Genomic DNA, 24,417 nt, shown 5'->3' on the forward strand with positions numbered 1-24,417 from the left:
AAAGAATTAAAGGCAAGTTGTACTATCTTATAGATTGGAAAGGTTACGGTCCTGAAGACCGCTCTTGGGAACCCCCCTGCTAATTTGAGAAATTCTCCCCAGTGCTTAAAAACCTTTCATAACAGATACCCAGAAAGACCAAAACCAGTTCCCACGGTATTAGGGGGGATTCTACGGGGAGGGTACTGTCATGATTTCCCAGACACTGCTCCCTTCTTAAATGTATAATCCTGAGGTACACCTTTAAAAGGTATAATTCAAGACATTCTTCTATATTGAAAGCCACCCCTGTCCCGTGCACCCAGCACTCCAGTTATTCATGTATGTAGTTATTGGGTAAATATGTTTGGTATCAATGCTTGTTGTTTCTTTTAAATCATGTCAATGCCTGAAAAGGTGCAGGTTTTATATCAAAGTATTCGTGCCAGTGATTGATCTTTGCATATGATAATTGTGAGCTATGTTCTGGGCATAACGATCTGTTTAAGGTCGAAATTGGCAAAAAACGGCAAATAGAAAAAAAGATGCACGTTTAAATTCTGCACGCTTTCATGAAAAAGGCTCTCACGTTGTGTGATGTGCAACACAGCGTAAGGGCAAAAGTCATGCGTGCATCTTCTACAATAACCTGGGGTGTGGCAGGGCTATAAAAGCCACACCCAGGAGTCCAGAAGGTGCTTAGTTTTCCAGCTTCAGCCTCGGAGGAACATCGCGCTTGAAGACTTCTCCAACCCAGCAGAAACCCACGAACCGGAATTCAGGCCTGAGACTTCAATAATTCATCTGGAAATAGCCTCGCAGTAATTCTTCCTCTGACAAGAAGAAAAGCTAAGTAGCAATTATTCTTTTTTTGAGAAAATAAGAAAAGGCGCCCAACGCTAGCAAAAGAACACTAGTTGGACATTCTAATTGAAGAAAGAAAGCTTCGACATGGATATTTTTTGAGACTTTATTTCCTAAGATTCAAGTTCAACGTTGTTAAAGGATAATATGTTTAGAAGCCATGATGTTGATTTCGATTAAGCACTAAGAGAAAACTTGTGTAGGCATGGTGTATTAGAATTTGTATAATTTCTTTATTCCTAAAGAGAGAAGTCGTGGGAACATCAACAGGGGATTGTTAAGTGAGTAGATTTAAAGGAAGCTTTGATTTTTAGGTAAAAACTATTCTAAGGGAAAGTGCAAATTATTTCTTTTGTTATTTTATGCAGAATATTTAACATTCAGTCTAAAGATCGGGGGCGGACAGTTCAACCACCTTCGGACTTAAGAGAACAGCATCTGTTCAAAGCAGACTTCACCAAAAGACGACTCCCAGGACGCGAAGCCAAGTCTAGTAGATCGCAGGTAGGAATTTACAACTTGACGTAGAACTATTTAGAAGAGAGCTAAAAGAAGTAGGAAAGAGAACAAAGGAGGAACTAAGTCTAAGGAATTTCTTGTTGCTTCGCAGGTCGACTACAAGAACATAATAGCGTCAGATTCCGGCCTCTCTCCCTGATTTCTATCCATCACCCTGCTGTACTAAGAAAGATCACAGGTTGTAAGGTAGGGTTTCTGGGAGTTTGGCCCATAGCGTCTCTGCAAAACCCATCAAAGCACCTTACAGGTAAGAGATCGTGGGAACACAGGTAAGAGTGCTTTGATCCGCCTGACAAGTGGCGGTTGCATTGTAATGCCTATCGTCGGGCCGCCACCTTGAAGGCCAGCGGTCCCATTCCCCGATTCGATGGCAGATGGACTGAAGTCTGCCTGCCTTCGTAATCAGCCCCTAAGCTTGCAAACTTCATGGTCTCTGCTTCATGCACAAACACTTTTAACATGTGCAGCCTTCTTTCGGGCCACTGGAGTTATGCAGCAATGGAGGCCAAAATTATGTTGCAGTGTTGACTAAATGATGCAACAATAAAAAGGCTGCAGCGTAATGCGGTGCATTTTATGATACTTTATTATTTTAACATATTTATACATACTAACAGCCTCTGCAAAGCTTTTGCCTCATTAGTACCTGTGTAACATACAAATGCAGCACAGGAAAAGGTGACCAGTCAACCTTTGCAAAGGGCCCTACATTTCACAGCAACATAAGTCACATTTCTTTTAGTAATATTTGAACCATTTGAGCTACAAAATTGTTTTGGGTCAAATCGTTAGGTTATGCAGCAGATGATGTATTATGTGGCAAATATGACACAGCCATAGTTTAGTGGAATTTTATTTTCCACTTAACTTAATTTTGCCCCAGCATTGCAGTTGATCAAGTTATAAGTTCCCCAAACCCAAAAGTCGAGTTTGTGCACAATTTGCATTTTAGAAGCAGTCCTACAACACAAGGCTACTTTTAAACTGACCTCAGGCTTCAGCAGTGCACACATGCAAAGGCAGAAAGGGCTGCTGGCCTCTAAACTTCCATGCCCTAATATATTCTAGGGACTTAAAGGTAGTTCTAATCTCCCTGCCCTATTATGAACTAAGGCCTTATAGGAGAGGTCATGCCAATCATAGGGGTACCCTAACCCATAGTGCACCCTAGTGTATGTAGGTGTTTTCACAGTATTTTTAAGTGTCTCTTTCAGAATAGCACTGGCCCTGTGCCTGTTCAGGCAGAGGCCAGGGTCAGTCAAAGTCAGGTACCACCAGTACCAGCCAGCAAAACGTTGGGGAGTGCCCAGGGCACAGGATGGCTTTGCAACACTAAAGAAGCACACACTCAGAATTTAAAACATAACACCATGGTTGGGGGATTCTCTTTAATAATCAGAATTGATTTCTATCCTAATGAACCCATTTTCCAACATTAGGATAAGGAAATACTGGGGAAAAATCATAATGTTCTAAGCTATACCTTGAAGTTTTCATGCAGCTCTTTGATGACGGTTAATAGCTCACTGTTCAATGTTAGTATTTTAACTTATAAAATGCAAATACCAACAGAATCTCTCAGATAAAAGCAGTAACTCACTGACCAATTTACATGATATGCATTTTGTGATCTGCGTGGTACACATTCTTTGCAGCATGCATATTAACCCACTGTGTCTACCTTACCAAGAGTCAAAACTTCCACTAGACAAACCTTCGATCTCTATCAATAAAGAACATTAATCACCAAAGTTATCCTCACATTTTTATTGTTGCCTGAAAATTGCTGGAGACCAGGAATGCAGCAGCAGGTACTTTTCAAATCATAATGCACTTGCAAACACGACACCCCCACCCTAAGTCAGCCACCTATGTTTGCTTGGTGCATCAAGATGATTCATATACATGTTTTTTTTTACATTTGGTCTGATTACTATATGAATGCAAATAACAATAAAGCATAAATTAAAAGTGTGACAACATGGCCGCTTTTCTTAATATTTCACTTCGAATGTATGCGATTGTATTTGTTTAACGGGCGGTGATTTGTATAGGGTCACTGGAAAGTCCACAAGGTTGTCCCTGTTCCCCCCAGAATTTTTGTGTCTCCTACGCCCCTGCTAATTCCCCTGCTGTGCTGGGCGTTCTAAGGAACGGGCGTGGTCATGACGAGCTCAGCTCGTCATGAGCACACAAGAAACGTGGCTCATGACGAGCTGAGCTCGTTATGAGCACCGGGGCGCTGGGTGCGCCCCCCCCTCCCCCCAGCACAGCCAGGGAATCGGCCCTGCAGCCAAGGGGTTAAAGCCCTGGTGACACCATGACAACGTTGCTGCTCCTGAGTTTCAAAAAGAGAAGGGAAATCCAGTGAGAAAATAACTCTCTTTAAAGGATTTCCCTTCCCCTACAACGCTCACATGTTATAACAGACGTCATACCCTAACTTCTCCACTAGTGAAGAAGTGAGCAGTGTGAGAGCGCGCACATCAATTTGCCTTCTGTCACTGCAGTTTGGAAAAAAATGGTCCGCCTGTGCCAGGGCACAAAACAGAGCCCGAAAGAGAACTGTTTCGAGCTCCCTTTTAAAAAACTGATGGTGCTCAGCACCGGTGAGACCCGGCCTACTTAATGTCCTCACTAACAGTGAGATAGATGAGAATGTTATTTGCGCCATACAATCAGCACAATCTCGGAACTCCAGAATGTCCACTAGGATGAAGCTTTTTCTCAAACTGAGCCTATCACATTTTCAAAAACATTACATTGACAGTGAACCAGATTTTGCCTCACAGTAATGACAGAGAGGATTACATTTGCAAACAGTAAAGGTTTATTAACAAATTAGTAAAATTTCAATTTCAAATCAATAAGGCATAAATCAAAATTCACCTGGATAGCATACATGAATATGAGCCAAGCAAATCAATTTAATAAATGTGACTATTTCTTTATTAAAGACCACATATGCAAATAAAAGCAAAGTCCTGTTTCCGTAAAGGAAACTCCCAAATGCTAAGCTAAGGTCATATTCTGGTCGGGGAAGTTCAGAAGCAGCAGGTGTCAGCAAATTTAGCATTGAAAGAAGAACCACATGAAGCCTCCAATTAGACTGAGAAGTAATCTGCCTGCTCTCAGGAGTAATTCTAAGAGCAGAAAAATAAGGTGCATTGGTCTCGAGAGAGAGAGGGAAAGAATGCCCACCTGCAAAGGTGGACAGTAGCAAGTGATCTAACTAATAAGTTTCTCTCAGTTAAAACATGAAATATCATCAAAAATAATACATTGCACAGGTTCCTACCAGGTAGGTGCCAATCAAATAACAGTGTTGTCACTGTACTCGGTGTCAGCCTCATCACAGTTAATACAACGTCAACTTATTCGGTCGTCAAGGCTCCACAATATCTTGCAAAGGAGTTTTCACCTCCTCTCCTCCCATCTTGCAGTTGCTGTGAATCATCATCCAAACTTGTTAATGGCTACACTACGACCTTCAAAATGTAAGCTAATAAAAAAAAAATTCTACATGAGAACATGGTGGATCTTGTGCTTGAAACAGAAAATGTGTTTTACACAACAATCAGAAATACCATATTTATTTCAATATGGAAGGAGGCGCCCACATCCACTCATGTCAACTTTAAAATGCATATCTCCTAACTATAATTAATCATAACATATGAATCACTTGTTTACCTAAATGTAAGTGTGCAATACCACGTGCACACACTTAAGTAATTGCTTAAAAATGTACTAAATTAACATCATAGATTATGATATTTGGGCACCAGTATTGAGTCACAGGACACAAAAAAACAGGCTCATTGTAGTATTGTGGTTTCGTTTACATCCTTATATTGTTTACTCTATTGGCATCATTACTAGATTTGTTCTGATTCTTAGGAATTAAGAATCAGAACAATTCCTAGGTATTTATTGATGCATGCTAGAATGTTGGTGATTCCTTCACTGCTTCTCGGTCTGGTTGGTACTCGTAGTGGGGTTATTTTTTACTCTATTGGAATCATTACTAGATTTGTTTTGATTCTTAGGTCAGGTGCTCAGGTTTGTCAGGTGCTCAGAATGTGATCTAATAGGTCATTTTACTAAAGCTTGCATGCGCAAAGGTAAGAAGATGGGTAAAGGTAACATTTCTTTACAAGTCACTGCCGATTCTGGGTCTCCATACACAATCATTGCAGAAAATATCTGGTCTAGTCAATTTATTGACGTTATTGGTAATCATCTGGAGCCTTCTGACATTTCCCCTGAAAGTTATACTGGTGAAAAGATAGGTGTTTTAGGTTTTAGAGAATTCATTTTCAGATTTAAGGGTAGACATGCCCTCTGCAAATTGTATGTGGCTAAGAAGGGATATTTTTAAGATGGAAGGATCAGAACAAACTCAATATTATTATTGATCCAAATAGCCCAGAACAAGTTCTTGTAGCATGTGATGGTGAGGACACTAAAAATTGGGTTCTCCTGAGTTTCCTGATGTGTTTAATGGCAGTGTTGGCAAGTTAAAATGTTTTACACACATGATCAGATTAAAACACGATGCTACACCTAAAATCCACAAATCTCGCAACATCCCATTCATTGTCAGAGCTGATTTAAGGCTGAGTTACAAAAATTACTTGATGCACGCATTATTGAACCCATTGAAGCCTCTGAGTGGATTTCACCTTCAGTCGTTGCCTGACGTGCCAACGGTAAAGTTTGTCTATGTGTTGATTTAAGAGGTTTGAATGATAATATTGTAGTAGACCAGTTCCCCTTACCCCACATTGATAAAATGTTAATGTTAACCAGAGATGCTAAGTGGTTTTCCACCTTAGACCTGTCGTGGGCTTACCACCAAATAGTCCTGAACAAAAAATCCAAACATTTGACAGCGTTTTGCACACCATTCGGCTGTTACCAATTTAAGCGCAGGCCTTTTGGGCTTGCGTTAGCAGCAGCCGTATTTCAGAGGCTCATGTTTGAACTCTTTGGTAACATAAAAGAAGTCTTATTTTTTCAAGATGACATAATAATTATGGGTAAATCTAAACAACATCATGATGAGGTATTAAGAAAGATTTTATCTATTTTATCAAAAAAAGTTTAACTGCAGAAATAAGTAAATGTAAGTTTGCAGAAAAAAAGTCACTTTCTTAGGACATGAGATTACTGACGAAGGTATTAAACCGAAAGAAAAATTAGTTGAAGCCATCAAACATGCCCCTGCACCCCCCAACAAAGGTGAATTAAGTTAATTTTTAGGGTTAGCTGAGTTCTACACAAAGTTTGTTAAAAAAAATTCTGAGTGTACGCACAAAATGCCAATTTTGCTGAAAAACAAAAGCAAATTTGAATGGACAACAGATTGTCAAAACTCATTCATTGACATTAAATGTGCCATCAGTAAAGCCACTAAATTACAAGCCTTTGATCCCACTGCTCCTACTTTTGCTACCACAGATGCTAGTGGGAAGGGTCTAGGCAGTGTTCTGACTCAAAAAGATGACAGGGGTTCAGACATTGTGTGGTGATGTGTATTGTGCAACATGGAACTACATTATGTCACTGAGAATGTTCCTCTGTGAGTGTTCTCGTGTAGACAGTTATTATCCTTGCCTTCGCCTGTCTGCTGGGACGGCTCTCCTTATCTCTAAATAAACTAACTACAAAGAATAACTTCCCTGTGTTGAGCATACATCATTTCACTGGCGACTGAGGACGGGATATCCTGCTGCACAGCACCTTCACATCACTGAGAAGAATTATTTCTGCACTAAAGTACCGACCTTCGCTCTTCTACAATTACTCAGCCAAATTTTTTCACTGCGCACAACTGTGAGTACATCTTCAGTATTTCTACTATAATTCAACTGGAGAGCCGTGCCCATTCTTAAACTGTCATCAACCATCTGCTTGACACAGTAAAGCGAGCTGAGCAGTTATTGGAATTTAACTTATACTCGACTTTCAAACAGAAAGCTAAGCGAGAAAGAAATGTCCTGAACTGCTCTACTAATTCAAAGCTAATATATTAACTGTATCAGCATGGTGAAAAGCGTGAAGAGAAACAAGAAAGCAATTGACTTTTGAAAATAACGCTACGATCTCTCACCTTGTCACTCGATACTCAAGAGACCCTTCCCCGGCGCTGCATCCATACAAATGATGACGTGGTCGAACCACAACTAAATGACGTAACCGTCATCTACACATCATTAACCTATCACAATCTAGATTCACGTCTTGACGCATTGACGTACCCTCTGAGAAGCCATTTTCTAACCTTCTAGCTTTGTTGATGTCTCCATAGCAACTGACATCGACCGAAGATGCCGTTTTAACCTCCCTGAAACAACCATTTCAAGCTACCACTTCAAGAAAAAGTGATGTCGAGTCCCACAGACATCACCAGTAATCTGTAGTAAGTGACAAATTACTTTTCAACAATACAAGTTACCGCGCTAAGGACATAAGCGCATTATTTCCCACCACTTCCTATCTACTTTGTGATACACTTGGCAACTACTGCTCATTTTCATTTGGCATTTCACTGATACGCACGGTTGTTTTTGCATATCATATTTCCTACTTATTACATTTATTATTGACTTCAGATCGACGAATTTCTACTTCGTGGAATTTATGGGATTTTCATCACTTTACAATATCCTATTCTGTCATCTAGTGGCCATTTTAAATAAAGAAAAAATGATTTTCCTTATAACCAACACTATTCCTTATCATATAAAGACTACATATAGAGAAAGCAGAGAACTACACTATATCCGTATCTCCTGAATTTTTCTTCAGACTTGTTTTTTTTTCTCGTGACATTTTCTCAACAATTTGTACTGTGTGTCTCTACTGTGATTCACACACAAGATCTTCAAGCAAATTTTACCATCACATCACTATCACATAAGACACTTCTGGTTACAACATGCAAAGGGTCACTCCACCTGCACCATTTTTGCAAGTACCTGGTGATCCTCCATTAGAATGGAAATTATGGATTAGGTCTTTCATGGCGTACTTAGGTGCAATTGATGGCCAAAGGTATAGACCAGAAAGAAAAAAGAACCTTATGTATTACCATTTGGGAGTGGAAGGCCAAAATGTTTTTGACCATCTACCGCAATATGATCCCCCTGAAGGTCAAGATCCAGATGATTTTGAAATAGCCATAGCAAAATTAGAAAAGTATTTTACCAAAACTAAGAATTTAGTCGTGCATAGGTATACATTTTTCACAAGAATGCAAAAGAGTGATGAAAACATTGATACTTTTATAACTGCTTTAAAGATGTTAGCCGCAAATTGTGAGTTTGACAGTTTCACGTCATAACTCATCAGATCAGCTTGTTGCACGATGTTTTTGCAAAGAGATTCAAAAGAAATTACTTACATGCAAAGATCCCACTTTGGATAAAGCAATTGATATCGCTAAAAGTATAGAAACTTCCATGGAAGATGTAAAGCAACTAGAAACAGCTATATCTAACACCACAGTCTCTGGTGCTGTTTCTAGTACTTCTGCAACTAGAACTCCTTTTGTCCCACGTAGCAATTTCAGAAGGCCTAATATATCTAGAGGTGGTAGATTCTCTGCACAGAATAGACAATTTGATTCTAGGATGTTCTGTTATAGATGCGGTTCATCTTTTCATGTCTCTTCTTTTAAGAATTGTCCTGCCATTAATCAGCAATGTGGTCAATGCGGTAAGATGGGACATTTTGCCAAAATTTGTATGAGAGGTAGAAGAGGAAATGTAAGAGGAAATGTTAGATGTGTTATTAATGACAATGATGTTAATGACAATGGTGACAATTTTTCCAACTAAGGTGATCTTTCACATGAGGACATCTTGCATCAGGAATATGTTGTTGTAGTCAAAGATTCTGATGAAAAAGGAGATTTTCAACATTTTTCTGATCCTGAAGTTGATGTTGTCATTGAGAAAGATCATGTTCAACTGCTTGTAGACACAGGTGCACGCATCACCATTGTATCACAAGATAAATATACCAACTATTGGCCTGATAAAAGTTTATTTCCTCCGGATATCCTTACTGTAGCTTTTGAAGGAAGTAGGATTGATTTACTCGGATATTTCTGGGCTAACATTAATGTCTTAGGAGTGACCATCAAAGGTAAAGTGTATGTGGCCAAGCGAGGTATTAATGTTCTTGGTCTTATCCACCAAGCTGAAATTGGCTTGACTATTAAGCCTGGGTTAGCCAATCCAGTCTTCATTGACAAACAGTTTAAACAAGATGCATCTGTTACTTCGGTAACTGATTCTACATCCAACACTCATATCGATAGTTTTAATTGGGAACAAAAATTTAGTAAAATTTTTGAAAACCGTCTTGGTAAGATCACCAACTTTCAACACTCTATCAGAGTTAAAGACAATGTTGTTCCTATCAAGCATAAGTTACGCAATGTTCCTTTGAGCATCAGAAGTGACCTTTCTAAGCATTCACAAACTCTATGTGATCAAGGCATTATTGAAAAAGTTGAGTCCACCCTCTGGCTTTCTCCCATTGTTTTAGCCAAGAAGAGGTCAGGCGATTTGAGAATGTGTGTGGATTTACGCACTCTCAATGAAGCCATTTGGGTTGATGGGTTTCCTCTGCCACGAATTGAGGATCTTATTGCCAAGGTGGGATCATCTTCGTGGTTTACGAAACTTGATCTTAAAGCTGCCTATCACCAAGTAGAATTACACCCTCAATCCAGATAGCTCACTGCCTTTGTCACCCTCGATGGTGTTTTTCAATTTTGTCGTCTTCCTTTTGGACTAGCATCGGCTGCAGCAGTCTTTCAAAGACTCATGTCGGAAATGTTTGCCCACAATCCTAACGTTGTTGTCTTTCAAGATGACATTCTCATTTTCACGAAAACAGAGAGTGAACATAACTAGGCAATTAGTGAAGTTTTTAATGTACTCGAGAATAGAGGTTTAACACTGCAGAAGAGTAAATGCATTTTCAAAGCCAAGATTGAATATCTTGGACATATCATTTCAGAAAATGGTATTATACCTAGACCAGGTTTAGTTAAAAGTATTATTGAAGCACCTGCTCCCCAAAATAGAGAGCAATTCATGTCTTTCCTTAGTTTATGTAAGTTTTATGCTAAATATATGAAAGATTTTGCAAAAACCACTGAGTGTTTCAGGTCCTTGTTAAAAAAAGGGGCTGTTTTTGATTGGTCAGAAGAATGTAAGAAAGGTTTTCAAATTATTAAAGAACATATACTTTCGGCTCCGGCCTTACAAGCGTTTGTTGAAGGTAGACAAACTTTTGTCACAGTTGATGCTTGTGAGTACGGACTGGGTGTAGTTCTCTCTCAAAGTTTTGGAGGGAAAGAATACACAGTAGGGTTCGCCTCTCGCACCCTCCGTCCTGTTGAACGGAAGTATTCCGTCATTGAAAAAGAACTCTTAGCTTGTACGTGGAGCGTAGAGAAGTTCAAGTCATATCTGTGGGGTAGGTCATTTATTCTCAAAACAGACCATCGACCATTAGTCGATATCCTAAATGGTAAAAATGTTAAACGCACAACAGCTCGTTTGGCAAGGTTATCCACAAAGTTACTGGAATACACTTTTAGTGTGGAATACATACCAGGGGGAAGAAATAGTAGGGCAGACTGCCTTTCTAGACTTCCTATTTCTGATAATGATGAACAAGATTGGGAGACAGAAGTGGAGGAGCGTTTTGTAGCTAACGTCTGTCAAGAATCCATATCGTTTCTAGAAGATGATTGGATTAGAGAACTAGGTAATGATGTTGTTCTTAAAGAAGTTTCCTCTCTTATAAAAAGAGGTTGGCCGAAAGAGAAGTGTCTTTCTCCTGATCTTCAAATGTTTTGGAAAATTAATACTGAACTCTCAATGGAAAATGATATAATTGTCCGAGGTGATAAACTAGTCCCTCCATCATGTTACAGAGAAAAAATCATCCTAGCAGCACCGTCGGGTCATCTTGGTGCCACCATTACCAAAAGAAAAGTGAGATCTGATTTTTGGTGGCCCAAAATGGATTCCCAAGTAGATGAAATTGTCAAACAATGTCCACGTTGCAATGCCAGCGACAAGGTACTAGTTTTAGAAGGCCTTGTGGAGTCTAAGGTATCTATTCCTAGTAGAGCTTGGCAAAAGTTGGGAATGGACTTTCTGGGACCGTTTCATGTTCTCCCCAATAACTCAAAATATTTTTTAGTTCTTATTGATCATTTGTCAAGGTGGGTAGAAGTTGAACCAATTAGCATACCGAATTCTAAAAGTGTTATTGACTGCTTGAACAGAATATTTCTGAGAGAAGGTCATTCAGAAGAGATTTTGACCGATAATGGAGTTCAATTCATTTCACATGAAATGAATTCCTTTTTGAAATCACGTGGTATCAAACACACTAGAACTCCCTTATATCATCCACAAAGCAATGGCAAAACAGAAAGATTTAACAGAGTCGTTGTAGAGTGTGTTCAAGCAGCTTTCAAATCTAGGAATTGTGTATTTAAAGCAGTCAAGGATCTTGTGTGGTCATATCGCACTTCTCCTCATTCTGCTACCAATTACACATCTTTTGAGCTCATGAGAGGGAGGAAAGCTTGTTCGCAGGTATATCCTTTTTGGATGGTTAAAAGTTTTCATCAAGGTGTTGACATGAGCAATATGTGGAATGCTGCTTACAAAAAAACATCTGATGTTTGTGCTAAATGTGTTAAACCTGGAAAGAAAGTTTCTCACAATATTCAAATAGGGGATTGGATCAAAGTTAAGAATCCTGTTATAGTCAGAAGAGTTTATTCAAAGTTTTTAGATTCCCAACAAGTAGTGGATACTCGTAGAAATGCTGTTAAATTGTCTAATGGCAATTGGTGGTGTACTTCTCAAATTGCCAAAGATCCTTCTAGATCTGGACCTCCAAAAAATGCAATCTTCAAAAATGTTTCAGAAGGGAATGAGGTTAGGAAAAGTACCAGAGTGTCAGTCAGACCTAGCAAATTACGAGATTATATCTAACTCTTATGTATTCATTATTTGTCTCTCCCAGTTACAATTTCTATTTATTTATTTTGCTATTTATTGTTCTTCTCATTAAAAGAAGGGAGGTGTGGTGATGTGTATTGTGCAACATGGAACTACATTATGTCACTGAGAATGTTCCTCTGTGAGTGTTCTCGTGTAGACAGTTATTATCCTTGCCTTCGCCTGTCTGCTGGGACGGCTCTCCTTATCTCTAAATAAACTAACTACAAAGAATAACTTCCCTGTGTTGAGCATACATCATTTCACATTGTCATTGCATTTGCCTCCAGGACTCTATCTCCCACTGAACAGAAGTATTCTGTGATAGGGAGAGAAACTTTAGCCTTTGTCTGGGCCTTAGAGCATTTCCGTAAATTTTTGTGTGGAAGGAGGTTTACGGTTTGCACAGACCATAAACCTTTAACAAAATTACTCACTTCTGATGGTGTAGTTAGGGCTTCAGCAAGAATTGCTAGGCTTTCCATGCGCTTTCAAGATTTCATGTATGATTTACAATATGTTCCAGGGAAACTTAATGTTACCGTTGATTTTTTAAGCAGGTTATCTTTACCTCTCAGAGAAATTAATTTGAATCCTTGGAACGATATTTGTGTTGCAAGCATTTTCTCAGCTAATGAAAGAAAAGGGTTACACAGAATAGAATGGGAACAAGCTGAAGAGGAAAATATTATTCTAAAGCTTATCAGAATCAAAATCCAACATGGTTGGGGCACTGTTAAATCTGAACTTCTTGGTGAAATGAAAGCTTTTTGGGAGGTAAGAAACGAATTGGGCATTGATGGTATGTTTCTTGTCAGAGGAGATAAAATCATTCCTCCGTCTACTTTAAGGACCAAAATTATTTCTCTTTGTCATGAAGGCCACAGTGGCATTACACGCGCTAAGAAGAACATCAAATCGTTGTATTGGTGGCCCAAAATTGATTTGGAAACTGAAAGATTTGTGAGATCATGTAATGAATGTGAGAGTGCTAACAAATCACAAAAAACGCGAAACCCTCCTTTAAGTTCATTAGGGTGTCTTTCTCTTCCTTGGGATTAGTCAGCATGTGACATTATGGGTCCTATCAGTTGGAGTGATGGTTCAACCAAATTCATTCTTGAACTTGTAGATCTATTTCCGAAATGGTTTGAACTCAAAATAGTTGAAAAAGCTGATACTAAGAATGTCATTGACTTTTTGGGCAGTGTTTTTATTCGGGAGGGTTTTCCAAAAAACATCCTCACCGACAATAGTGTCCAATTTAAGTCATGTGAAATGAAAGATTTTATTGATGTTGCTGGAATTTCACACACATTTTCTGCTCTCTATCATCCAAGGGGCAATGATGCTGTGGAGAGGGCCAATAGAATTATCAAAAGTGTTCTTCAAATGGCCATCCATAGTAAAAAACAATGTGGAGCATGAATTGATGAAGATGCTATGGACATATAGAGTTACTAGTCATGTTTCTATTGGTGAGACCCCTTTTGGAGTCATGAGAGGTCGTATTCCATATTCCAAGGTCAATCCTGGGTGGACGGACATGAGCAAACAGGTAATGTGGGCTGCACATTAAAAAAAAATTGCATGTTAGCCTCTCAACGTAAAAATAAAGAATATTTTGATAAGAGGCATGGTACAAGTTATGACAAATTGGCTGTCGGACAATGGGTCCGGGTCAAGTCTAACAGAATGGTCACTAAAGGTCAAAGCAAGTTTAGCTCTCCTGTGCAAATTGTGAAAGTTATGAAAAATACTGTCAAATTAATGTATGTCATATGAGTCATTTGTCTTTGGTCAAAAGTGATTCCACTCTCAGTGATCCTAAACAGTTTGTGTCTGGCGCGCAACTATTGGCGGATCGATATTCATCCTGAGTGTCCTTCCTCAAATTACATGGCAGATGTATGTGTTCCCTCAGTTGTAGATCTTTCTCCTTCTGAGGTCTCTTCTGAGGATCTTCCCACTACTGAGGTATCTTCTGAGGATCTTCTTCAGTCTGATGTTATTTCAGAATTAGGTCCTTGTCATCCTCAGAAGGTTAACACTTTTGGAAGGAATATTTTGAAACCAAAACGTTTTGAAGATTATATTTGTGAGTCTTAATTCATTTATTTTTTTTGAAAGAAAGAGGATGTGTTGTATTGTGGTTTCGTTTACATCCTTATATTGTTTACTCTGTTGTCATCATTACTAGATTTGTTCTGATTCTTAGGAATTAAGAATCAGAACAATGTGTGTGATCCTAAGTATTGATTGTTGCATGCTAGAATGTTGGTGATTCCTTCACTGTTTCTCGGTCTGGTTGGTACTCGTAGTGGGGTTGCCGAATAAAGAAGAAGATTACCTTCACAACTGTTTCCAGTGTATTTACTTTACTTATCAAATAGGCGTAGGTGGCACAGAAACAGAGGGCCTGAAAAAATGGGGCAAAAAGTAATATGGTGTAGAGATTGGGGACAGTTCCAGTGGAAATAAAATGCAATGCCGATACTGAAACGGGATTAAAGAAAGTAGCCACAGGCTTGGTGCATAAAGAGACAAGGGCAGTAGGAAACTGGGAAACTGTAAAGTGAAGAAGAATCAGGTAGCCGATGTTTGTATATTAAAAGATGGTATTTATTCCGGTTTAAGTAAACAAATAGAGAACCCCCACCAGGAGCAGTCTGTATGCCACCAGCCCATAGACCAACTGACTCCAGCTTACTAACATTTTAATTCCCAACATTCCAACACACACATAAGCAGGCTGAGCATCACATTACATCATCTCTCTTTTTTTAATAATGAAAAGGAGAAACTGAAAAGGAGAAACTGAGATGACAAGATAAAGTAGTGATGAGGATCACATTACATCATCTCTCTTTTTTAATAATGAAAAGGAGAAACTGAGATGACAAGATAAAGTAGTGAGTGAAGGAAACAATGAGGAAGACTGGAGAAACAAATAAGAAAGACAGAAGGCACTAAAAACAACTCAATCACCCATCTCCCTTTTCCCGAAAACAAACAACCAAAGCACTCCCACAACACGAACAAGAAACGACTCAGGTACAAAGATCATGAAAGCTGGCCGGGCCGACATGAAATGATACAAGAGTACAATCTCAAAAGAAAACATGACACCATGTAACATGTGGCAAAGTACAAATGCGTGTAAAAGATATTAAATGGGGACACACCACATAAGTAGATGTGAGGACACACCATAAAACAATATACACACAAAGAAACGTATAAAAAAGTACAAATGTGAGTTGAACACATTAAATAGATGGGACACAACACATAAGTAGATGTGGGGACGCACCATAAACCAGTATAAGACACAAAGAAATGTGTACAAAAGTACAAATGTGTTAAACACATTAAATAGATGGGGACACACCACATAAGTATAGTCAAATAGTCAAAACAAACTTTATTTCGATTGAATTTACAATCATAAAAGTTCATTATAAAAAATTTTGCAACAGTTAAAAGGACAATATTGATTAATATATACAAAGACATAAATTGAATATTACTAACAAGTCAACTGTACAATGATATCCTATGTGGCGAAAGACTGAGAGTTATACGCACAATAAACATAATATTTTAAGATGCAGAAACAGCAAATTGAGAGCGAATTTTCAAGCAAGCCTTTAAAAAGCAAGCTATAGATTTGGCAACATATGGAGTATCTAAGTACTGTAATGCCAAAAGAGCAGGTCTGCATCTTCTCAGCCCAAATTGTCGAAGTAGTGGGACCAACCAGCGTTTACGCGGGGTCTCGTACAAGCTACAGAATAATATTACATGCAAAGTGGACTGGATAGAACAATCGTCACAGGGGCATCTGCTTAGTTCGCGGGACCAATCTAAAGGCTCCGGGAACGAGACAAGACAATTAAAACAGTCAAACCGAAATCTGGTTAAAACATATCTATCGTAGTTTGATAAATAAAAAGACAGATATGGTTGGATACCGTAGGAGGATTGTGCCGTCAATAAATGGATATTTGTTTGTTTGCCAATTTCAGAACACAAGCGTAATTCTCTTAAGTGGGTGACACATAGGTTCTTCAGAGTCTTTCTTGGTATAGACATTAGTGAGACAGGATTTGTAAAAAAAGCTAGGCAATTCAGATCATTCAAAAAATTAAAAACATACAAAAGCCAGGGGATCCTTTTCCAGTGAACCAATGACAAGCAGTCGGTAATTAACAGCCGAGTAAGGAGACATTGCTCCTTAGTCCAAATACGATACCAGAGGAGGATCGGTTGGTATCTAATGGTGTCAGAGAGATAATCCCAACCGAGCTCAACATGGCTACCGTAATTAGGGGCACTGCGAGGAAGAGCTAATACATATTTCAGGAAATCGTTTTCAATTACTTGGAGCTTATTAACAGGAGTGTAGCCCCATACGCCCGCTCCGTAGGTGGCCACACTCACGCATTTTGCTTGGTATATTCTCATTAGTACAGCAGGAGCGGGTTTACCCAATTTCCTTGAAAAAAAGGACAGAGCACCACATAAGTAGAAGTGGGGACGCACCATAAAACTTGTACAAAAGTACGAATGTGTGTTAAACACATTAAATAGATGGGGACACACCACATGAGTAGATGTGGGGACACACCATAAAACGTGTACAAAAGTACAAATGTGTGTTAAACACATTAAATAGATGGGGACACACCACATAAGTGGATGTGGGGACGCACCATAAAACAGTACAACAGTACGAATGTGTGTTAAACACATTAAATAGATGGGGACACACCACATAAGTAGATGTGGGGACGCACCATAAAACAGTACAACAGTACGAATGTGTGTTAAGCACATTAAATAGATGGGGACACACCACATAAGTAGATTGCAAGCAGCCCTGTGGCAGGGGGCTGACGCGCAATAGCTGGAGCGCTGCCTTACTTGCCTTGACCCTATCTCTGCTGATCACGAGCAATTTCATTTTACCTCGGTCCTGCTGATTACGAGCAGCGATCTTAATTTTTAAAACATTTTTAAAATATCCTCACCTCTTTCCCGCTGATTACTAGCGGGGACACACTCATTCCCCGACTGGACCGCCACCCGCGTGGAGGCCAGGCCGCCTGCTGCGGGCTGACCGACTAACGGGCTCCCCAGCGGCCGCGGGCGCCATCTTTGAACGGGTTGGCTGCGAGCTAGAGCCTCGCCACACCCCCCTCGCCATCCTCCTATTTTAGGACTTCCTGCCTTTCTCCCAGTGATTGCAAGCAGCCCTGTGGCAGGGGGCTGACGCGCAATAGCTGGAGCGCTGCCTTACTTGCCTTGACCCTATCTCTGCTGATCACGAGCAATTTCATTTTACCTCGGTCCTGCTGATTACGAGCAGCGATCTTAATTTTTAAAACATTTTTTAAATATCCTCACCTCTTTCCCGCTGATTACTAGCGGGGACACACTCATTCCCCGACTGGATCGCCACCCGCGTGGAGGCCAGGCCGCCTGCTGCGGGCTGACCGACTAACGGGCTCCCCAGCGGCCGCGGGCACCATCTTTGAACGGGTTGGCTGCGAGCTAGAGCCTCGCCACACCCCCCTCGCCATCCTTCTATTTTAGGACTTCCTGCCTTTCTCCCAGTGATTGCAAGCAGCCCTGTGGCAGGGGGCTGACGCGCAATAGCTGGAGCGCTGCCTTACTTGCCTTGACCCTATCTCTGCTGATCACGAGCAATTTCATTTTACCTCGGTCCTGCTGATTACGAGCAGCGATCTTAAGTTTTTAAAACATTTTTAAAATATCCTCACCTCTTTCCCGCTGATTACTAGCGGGGACACACTCATTCCCCGACTGGACCGCCACCCGCGTGGAGGCCAGGCCGCCTGCTGCGGGCTGACCGACTAACGGGCTCCCCAGCGGCCGCGGGCGCCATCTTTGAACGGGTTGGCTGCGAGCTAGAGCCTCGCCACACCCCCCTCGCCATCCTCCTATTTCAACGGCCCCCATGGGTCAGCGCAGCGGACAAGCGCAGCGGGCGCGTCGTAGGTGCGCCGGAGTCACGCCAGAGTCCAGCCCGTCTGCGCCCGTCCGCGGCAGGCCGGGGCAGGGGGCATCTCACTATGCTCCCCTGCTCACCTATTCTCCTTCCCATCTCCTGTCATATTGGACTCCTGGATCCATTGGTTCGTCTGTCACCGCCCTCCTGACTCACCTTGGGCTACTCTCCCTCCCACTCCGCTCCCCCCCCGTTATCATATCACGTTTGACCCCTGTGCCTCCCATCGCCCCGCCCATCCCCCCCGCCCCTTATATCCCTGTATTCAACAACGCGGCCACGCTTCTAAACACTAGATCGGCGGTTCTCCATCAGCACGAGATATTCGACTATATCGACACTTACAGGCCAGACCTCCTGTTTTTAACGGAGACCTGGCTCAAAGCCGACTCCCTGCCCAACGTTTTAGCCGCACTGCCCCCCTCATACTCTATCATCCGAGCGGACCGTCCGGAGGGCAGAAGAGGCGGCGGAGTGGCTTTGATAGCCCGCACGGACCTTCATTTCCAGACCCTCCCCTCCCCCCCCATTCCTGAAGTAGATTGTCTGATAATCCGATCGAACTCTCATCTGGTCCCCCTGACCTCTGTTCTCATCTATCGTCCCCCGCACCCCACTCCTTCTTTTATTTCCAGTCTTCAAGATCTCCTTGCCACACTGGTAGTAAACAACTCGTCAGTGCTAGTCCTAGGCGACCTTAACTACTGGCCTAATGACCCCGCTGAAAGCTCCCTTTCTAAAGACTTCACCGACCTTATGACCAGTCTCAACTTCACCGACCTTATGACCAGTCTCAACTTCACCCCCCATATACACAGCCCCACTCACTCACAGGGTCATTCACTCGACCAGGTCTGGACCTTGAACATCCCCGTCACACCCCCCCTTATTTCTCCCTGCTCTTGGTCCGACCATTTTTTAATTTCCTTCTCCCTTGCCTTAGCCCCAGTGATCAAGCCTCCGCTCCCTAGGAACACCTGGGTCAGAAAATGGGGCAAAGCCGACATGCCATCTCTATGCTCGTCTTTGGCCAACTCCAGCCCTGATCTTTCCGGCCTCGCCGCCCCTGCCCAGTTGGCCACCATTAACGATTGGTTGACCCAAGCGGGCGTCGAATTTGCTCCCCTGAGGCGGATCACGGTTAAGCGAGTCCACGCTGCTAACCGCTGGTTCACCATAGATCTCAAGGAGAAGAAGCTGGCCGCACGGAGAGCCGAGCGAGCCTGGAGAAGAGCTTACTGCCCTGCCCTAAAAACCATCTATCTATCTGTCCTTAAGACATACAAGCAAGGCATTCTTGATGCAAAGACCACATTCTACTCTAACAGGATATTGGCAGCGGAGTCTCAATCAAAAGAAATCTTTGCCACGGTGCATGAACTGGCCTCATCTGATAGAGCTACGGCCACGATCCCTTCTTCCCAATCTCTTTGCGATTCGCTCAACGATTTTTTCGTTGAAAAGATCGCAAAGATCAAGATCAATATCCCTCTTCCATCCGCCACTTTCACTAATCCTTCCCCCCCCCACCATTTCTAAATTAACTTCCATCCCTCTTCTGACCATAGCCACACTTCTCCCTCTGCTCCAAAGAGTGAAGTCGGGTTCTCCCCTGGACTTTGCCCCTGCTCACATCCTGAGAGAAATCTTCCTAACTTGCCCCACTCCGCCCCTCACACTTCTTAACGACTCACTCAGTAAGGGGGTGGTCCCCATCCCCCATAAATCTGCAGTCGTCATTCCTATCTTAAAAAAAGCTGGCATCGACCCTTCATCCCTTTCTAACTATCGTCCCATCTCCCTTTTGCCTTACCTGGGCAAGGTCTTAGAAACTCACGTGACCAGCACCCTGAGCACCCACGTGGAGACTAATCACTGCCTCTCCCCCTGCCAGGCGGGCTTTCGGCCCCTCCATTCTACGGAGAAGGTGGTGATCTCAGTGATGGACAGCCTACGCGAGGGCGTTGACACCAACCGTCCGCAGGTCCTCATCCTTCTAGATCTGTCCGCCGCTTTTGACACGGTGGACCACTCCATCCTCCTCACCCGTGTCAGGGCGGCGGGCATTGAGGGCCTAGCCCTCGCGTGGCTTGAGTCCTTCCTGAGCGAGAGGGCTCAGGCGGTCCATCTTGCCGGTTTCGCCGCCGCCTCTCGCAGGGTAGTGTGTGGTGTTCCCCAGGGCTCTTCACTTTCCCCCCTTTTGTTTAATTTATACATCTACCCCCTCATCTTTATGTTGCAGCAGCTGGAGGTCACGGTGTTCAACTACGCCGATGACCTCCAGCTAATCTTTAACCTTTCCCACTCCCCCTCATCCACCCAGAATGTCCAATCAGTTATGTTGTTCATTCGGGATTGGATGAACTGCAACCACCTCAAACTCAATCCGGACAAGACGGAGCTAGTCCTGCCCGGAGGTGGTTGCAGTCCCTGGTCCCCATCCCACTGGCCCCTCCCACTTGGTGCACCCCCACTCCCTGTTTCCAAAGTTAAAACCCTTGGTATCTTTCTTAATCCCCAACTCTCCGTTCACCCCCAGGTCAGTTCTGTTGTGTCTTCCTGCTTTCTCTCCCTTAGAACAATTAGGAAGATCTCCCGTTTCTTCTCTCTTCCGGCTCTAAAAATCATAGTGATGGCAATGGTGCTCTCTCGCCTAGATTATGGCAACATAATCTATAATGGCGCGCCGGCCTATGCGATTCACCGTCTGCAACTAGTGCAGAACCAGGCTGCCCGCCTGATCCACGGCCTGCCTAAATTCCACCGTGCCACCCCTTTGTTGCAGGCTCTACACTGGTTGCCTGTGAAAGAGCGAGCCCTATTCAAGCTCGGCTGCCTCACCTTCCAGGCCAAAATGGGCACCGCTCCAGAGTTCATATGCTCTGCCATCAAGCCTTACATACCGGGCAGAGAGCTCCGCTCCACCCACATGGCACTCCTGACCACCCCCCGATTCAAAAAGAAGAAGGCTGGTGGAACAAAATTTGCGGTCCTTGCCCCTGCATTCTGGAACTCCCTCCCTGTGGAACTCCGTACTTCACCATCTTACACACAGTTCCGGAAAAGTCTCAAAACCCTGCTTTTCTCCCGTGCCTTTGCTGCTTAAACACCCTTTGCTTCTGCTGCTGCTTCGCAATCTGAAAGCGCCATGAAACCGCGTGGTATAAGTGCGCTTAATAAGTGTTTTTTAAATTCAAATGTGGGGACACACCATAAAACAGTACAACATGTGCATTAGGTTGCAAGACATGAAATGTACATGAGAAGCTTAAAAGCTTGGTGTGGTTAACAGTACACAATCGAATGCATTTGCATTTCTAAAGGATCCACACGTAAAAACATACCATAAATTTAAAGAAAACAGTGCAGTCTAATGCATTTTCATTTTTCAGGAAACACACGTAATAAATACCATAAGTTAAAAGAACAGTGCACAGTTGAATGCATTTGCATTTTTAAGGAACCACACGTAATTACATACCATAAATTTAAAGAACAGTGCACAGTCGAATGCCTTGCATTGGTGTGGTTAAAATCGCAGAAGAGAATGCATTTGCATTTTTTAAGGAACCACTCGTAATAACATACCATAAATTTAAAGAACAGTGCACAGTCGAATGCATTTGCATTGGTGTGGTTAAAATCGCAGAAGAGAATGCATTTGCATTTTTAAGGAACCACACGTAGTAACATACCATAAATTTAAAAAAAACAGCGCAGAGTCGAATGCATTTGCATTGGTGTGGTTAAAATTGCAGAAGAGAATGCATTTGCGTTTTCCCTTTTTTCTTTTTTAAACAGTAGAATTATCAATGTAACTGTAAATATATAATGTAACTGTAAAAATATAATAGCAGAGGAAGGTGCTAGGATCTTTATAAAACAAAACTTCTGCTGATGGAGACATCGGAGCTGAGTTTCATGTAGAGCAGTAAATTTAATGGGTAGAAAATCTGCATTATGAGTCCCTAATTCGCATAAGCATATGAATTCATTATTGAAGTGCAACGATGGAAAATAACCATTAGGTGGCAGTGTTGTGACAGAGTACTGTACTTTGAAAAACAGCAGATCGACATGACGAGTTTCCACAGAAAACGAACTCAGTACCTGTGGAAGATCTGCGCTCCAATGCTCTTGAGAAAAACAATGGATAGAAAGCATGCCGGGAATCTGTGGAATGCAAGACTGGAGAAACTGTGACATCGTGCCTATCGCTGCGATGAAAATGCTGAAATGCACTTGAAAAGACTAAAACAAAGCGTGCCTATCGCCGTAGAGAATGCTGACATGCAATAGGCAAATTAATAACAAAGCGTGCCCATCGCAGTAAAGAAAACTGAAATGGCAGATAGATTGTAGAATGCACATGAGATGATGAAAAGTGTCGATCAAAATCGCGGCACGTCGACGTCAACGTGGGAGATACCGGAAGGCTCCCGTCAACAGCGTGCTCCCCAATGACACTGACAGCAGACTCACGTCATAGAGGAGGATGACGGTGGAACGGTGGCATGCGCTGAGTGCGTGCGCTCGATGAGAAGCTCGAGCGCGTTTTGAATGTGGCAACGGCATTAAACTGCCAAGTGGTAGGCCATTATGAAAACTTGTCAAAAATGGTTAAAAATAAACTAAAATGTCACCGTAATATGCCGTGCCACCGTTGATGCGAAAATACACAAAAGAAAGCACTCAGATAAACGCTGCTAATAAGAGGGGCTCGCCTGAGGTGCGATTCATCGCGGAACTGAACCCTACCTTTAAGTCCGATACAAGACTTATGAATTGTTGGCTGTCAGCAAAAACTAAAATGTTCTTAGGCTGCCGGCAATTGAAAATGAAGCCTTGAGTATTTTGAATAGCAGGCAAGGCGGTTGAAACGCGATGCAGCTGACAGATCTGTAGTTCAGAGCGATCTGTGTCACAGGAACACGAATTCACCGTTGTCCGTGAATTGAGTAATCAGCTGATGGCACAATTGATGTTGAGGGCGACCGATGACAGGTCACTGGTGGGGTTCTAGGTGCCAGTATGCTTGAGCTGCTTAGTTTAAGCTTCCTCTTCGGTTTAGATCCTTATCTTAAGTTTCTCTTTTCATTCTGTTTCTTTTTTTAAAAGTCTCTTGAAAATTGACACGGAGGTCTGTTTTGTAAATCGACGCTAAATGTAAAGTTAAGAAGAATCAGGTAGCCGATGTTTGTATATTGAAAGATGGTATTTATTCCGGTTTAAGTAAACAAATAGAGAACCCCACCAGGAGCAGTCTGTATGCCGCTCAGCCCATAGACCAACTGACTCCAAGCTTACTAACATTCTCATTCCCAACATTCCAGCACACACATAAGCAGGCTGAGCATCACATTACAGAAACTAGGATGCACTTTATGAGGCAAGGCAAATGGAGATGGAGTGCACAGAGACAGTGGGCACAGAAACAGCACATGACATATATATTGAGACAGAGAGGCTGGATACACAGATAAATAAAAAGACATGGGAGACGGATGGCTCAGAGATGCAACATGCTAAGAGACAGAAAAAGACTTGCACAGTTATGAGAGCCAGGCAGAGTGCACCGTATGAGAAGGATTAAACATGGAGAGCCGACTGTGAATGGAGAGAAAGCAGCAGAAAAGAGTCAGAGCGCATGAAAAAAGACAGGTGTCCAGAGATGTGAGATAAGGTTAGAGAGAGGAAGCGGTAGACATGGCTCTCAGAGACTGATAGAGGGAAAGGCACAGGCATAAAGAAAGATAGATTTAGGGCGAGATGGATTGAGAGAGTGATGGTGAGAGAGAGGTGGGGCACAGAAAATCACAGGCACATAAAAGATTTTAAGAGAAAGATGGGGACATAGGCAGTGGCACAAAAATAAACGGGGGGAAAGGCAGGGCCAGAGAGATTTGGGTTACCACAGTGACTAAGTTAGGCAAACCAGAGGCATGTGAGCATTTCCTTTTTTTATTAGGAGAAGAA

At 42.2% G+C, this 24,417-nt stretch overlaps 1 protein-coding gene across 2 annotated transcripts in view; it reads right to left on the reverse strand.

Annotated features, from left to right (window-relative positions):
- C6H6orf118 (chromosome 6 C6orf118 homolog) overlaps positions 1-23,055 on the reverse strand; it is a 338,123-nt gene extending 315,068 nt beyond the window's left edge. The window contains exons 1-2 of one of the 2 annotated variants that reach the window (XM_078648655.1): positions 22,552-23,055; positions 4,661-4,864 (exon numbers count right to left, since the gene is read on the reverse strand). The gene's annotated coding sequence lies outside the window, so the exon portion shown is untranslated. The remainder of the gene's footprint in view (positions 1-4,660; positions 4,865-22,551) is intronic. The other variant, XM_078648656.1, reaches the window with a different exon arrangement.
- Between the last annotated feature and the right edge of the window lie 1,362 nt (positions 23,056-24,417).

Source organism: Lissotriton helveticus, chromosome 6 (assembly GCF_964261635.1).
Source record: "Lissotriton helveticus chromosome 6, aLisHel1.1, whole genome shotgun sequence".
NCBI lineage: Eukaryota > Metazoa > Chordata > Amphibia > Caudata > Salamandridae > Lissotriton > Lissotriton helveticus.